Source organism: Aplysia californica, unplaced genomic scaffold (genome assembly GCF_000002075.1).
Source record: "Aplysia californica isolate F4 #8 unplaced genomic scaffold, AplCal3.0 scaffold00356, whole genome shotgun sequence".
NCBI lineage: Eukaryota > Metazoa > Mollusca > Gastropoda > Aplysiida > Aplysiidae > Aplysia > Aplysia californica.
Genome location: NW_004797626.1, coordinates 137,134 through 140,935, shown reverse-complemented (window position 1 = coordinate 140,935; position 3,802 = coordinate 137,134).

Below are 3,802 nucleotides of genomic sequence, written 5' to 3'. Positions count from 1 at the left end.
CCAACACCCCTCACCCAGCCGCCCTTTTCTAGTTGATTTTTTGTGTTCGCAAAGAAACAAGAATGTTAATGCATACCCGCCGGCCCCCCCTGGATAAAAGGTGTGTGTGAGATTAATTTTGGCCTCCAAGGCCAAAATTGTCACGAGTGCAGGACGAACAAGTGAGAGTTTATGGGGAATATAAATTCTTTCAATAAAGTTTTATCTCACTTTTATAACCCCCCCCCCCCCTTTTTTTTTTTTTTTCTGTTTTTTTTTTGGGGGGGGGGGGTTTGCTTTTGAAAACGTTCTTTAAAAATCCTTAGCAATTTAGCGTGGTTCGGATTTTCCAACATCAGAGCCCCTTCCCTTACATAAAAAATATGAGTCAAGCTGACTTGCAATGATTACTTCTTCTTCTAAACCAGTCACCACACTCAAAGGCAAGACACCAATTTAAGCTCCATAAGTTGCATTTGACACCGCCCCTCACAGTAAACGGTGTTCTGAAAAGTGCGACGAAAAACACTTGACTTCGAAACAATTGAAAATTGTTGTGTGCTAGCTTTGTTCCATGAACGCATGTTAAGTACATTGTAAATCTATTGTATCCGATTCTAGGCTTGATTTTCATGGGGCAGTTCTTATTATTTACAGGGCGAATGTACTCAGAGATTTTGTGTGGGTGTGTAGAAAGTTAGAGTTTTGGGGTTAAGTACAGGGGAACATGACTAAGAGTTGGTTACTACTCACTTACACTTTGCTTTCATGTATGGTAGTGTTTCTTTTTTACATGCCGATCATTTCAATTTCTATCCATCTCAATGACTTCAGTCAATGTATGGAAACTCAGGTTTACGTAAATGTGTGTAATCAAAACAGAGCGCTACTCACCTTAAAGAGGGTCACAAACTTTACACGCTCGACAATGGGCCAAGATCGTTTGAATGCGTTAGCGTATTCCATGTATACATAGAGATATAATTTGTCAAATTGAAAGGTTCGTCGAAAGAGCCGTCGACTGCTTCAAAGAGCGGAAGGGCGGAAATTTTTCCAAGTGAAAACCATATCTAAACCAAGCATTTTTATCGACGAGGCATATTTGTGTTTCTGAAGACTATTATAATATCCCGGCTCTTTCACAATTATGTACATGGATATGTTTATACAAGCACGGGAAGGAGACCAAACTCCACAAGTGCTCTACACCTACACCTACACCTACACCTACATGCCGTGTGTGTGTGTGTGTGTGTGTGTGTGTGTGTGTGTGTGTGTGTGTGTGTGTGTGTGTGTGTGTTTGTGTGTGTGTGGCGAGGAAAAGGGATGGGGGAGGGGGCTAAGATGTGCGTATAAGAATAATGAGTGTCTCTTTTTGTATGCTGAGGGCAGTGGCGGTGGGTGGATCAAATTGTGGGTGTCTAAGACAATAGGGTAGGGTGAGTTCAAAGTAAGATTTCGTTAATTCAGAAGGAATTCTAGATATGTGTGGTGAGTGTGTTTGTTTGTGTATGTGTGTGCATGCATGTGTGTCACACACACACACACACACACACACACACACACACACACACACACACACACACACACACACTCACACACACACACATACACACACACACACACACACACACACGCACTCGCACAAATACACACACGCACTCACGCGCGCACGCACACACGAACACAACATGCAAGATTAACTAAATCAGGCCGTATAGTCGCAGAGCGCTAGACATTCCCATTAAGGGCCCAATGACGGTGCTTTGGTCACTGTGTCTCCGGGAAAAGTGCGTCATGAGTTACTGTCAGAAGATGACCAATATATCCGCAAAAGGAAAACATTTCCCTGGCGAAATAGAAGAATTAAAGGTTAAGATGACTTGAGGCAACTGCAATGGCCAATGCTCGTACTGGTAGTATTCTGCTGTGAACTGTCTCCCGGGAAACATAAAGTTGACTAACCACAAAAGCGCTACAAAGACACTCAAATGCCGACAATAATATGCTTTGACGTGCGCGTCGTCCAGTTATAAAGCCTAAGCAGACCCAGAACCAGCGAGCCAAGAGTCAAATATGGTGCACTGCGCAACAGAGGTGGACACGTGCCCAGAGTACAGAGGTCCTGTTCACTGATGAATCTCGGTTCTGTCTGACACCCAGTGGTGGCCGAAGCTGCATCTGGAGGCGTCCACGGGATCAGCTAAATGCCAATGCAGTTCAAGAAGTGGTCATGTCTCCATTATGCTGGAGAAAGTGGGGGGGGGGGGGTCAGCAGGTATCCCAGAAACCCCTGATACCGAGTCGACGGTATCCTTACAGGGCAGCGGTATCTTCAGAAGATCCTTCGACCTCTGGTCGTCCCAGCGTTGCAGCAGAGGGGGCCAGTTGCTGTCTTTCAGGACGACAATACCACACCGCACAGGTCCATGGTTGTCAATGTTTTGTGCAACAGGCGGGGATTACCCGCATGGTTTGACCAAGCCAACAGTCCAGACCTTAATCCTATCGAACAGTTGTGGGCTGAGATTGGTGGGATAATTCGGGAGAACACCCTTTGCTCGCCAACCGACAGCAGCTGCTTGGATGGCTGCAACACGAATGGAACAACATTCCCCAGGCCTTTCTGGCACGCCTGATCAACTCTATGCGCCAGCGATGCCCTGACTGCCTTGCCGTTAATGGTGGGCATACGTGCTTCTGACAATTCCATCGACATTCATGAAGGTAAACTGGTCGTGTTCTTTGATTTTGCTGAGACTTTTTGAGCCCCTTTCTTTTGTGATTTTCGATTTTGAGGGTGGGTCCCTTATGAGCGCTGGGAATTACGCATTTAGGTTTCGATTGTGAAGACATTTTTTTTTTTGCGCTCTTATGGATTGGTGAATTAAATGGGTGTCAAAGAAGGAATAATTTGATTTGCTGATTTTGTTTTGCGCATAATTTTGCAAGTGGTCCTAAACTTTTTGTGAAGATTGTATAATAATAATAATAATAATAATAATAATAATAATAATAATAATAATAATAATAATAATAATAATAATAATAATAATAATAATAATAATAATAATAATTATTATTATTACTATTATTATTAATATCGATGATGATTATTACTGTTGTGATGATGATGATGATGATGATGATGATGATGATGATGATGATGATGATGATGATGATGATGATGATGATGATGATGATGATATTTCACATTACGCTTCGTATTTCCATTTTGTAAAAAAATACTCACTGTGCAGTACAGTTAAAGAGATCTTGATTCTGAAAATTACATGACAATTTCACAGCGGGGCTGGTGCTATGTCTTACCGGAACGTGAAACAGCTGGCTGAGATTGTTGATGTGTGTGATTACATGAGAGGTTTTACCTTACTTTTTATCTAGCGCAACTGGGGGCATCGGGCCATATTCCTTACGTATACCGTTACTCTTCATCATCATCATCATCATCATCATCATCATCATCATCATCATCATCATCATCACCATCATCATCATCAGGATACCACGAAGGTGGAGCAGCAGCAGTATTGATAATGAATGATGAACTACCACGAACAGAAATCATTAGAACTAAAGGTGCATTCCTCTCATCATCTTATGACGAGAAATGCCTGGCAATGATGTCGATTAAACAATGGATTGCTGACAATTTCCACAACAGAACCAATGTGCTGCGAGGAACTGCTATAAACTGATAAAACCGACAATGGGAACAAGTGCTCGCCAGTGACGAGAGATAGTTCGTGGTGATTGCTGCACCTGGACGTCTCTATGAATGGCACATGAGGGGGGGGGGGGT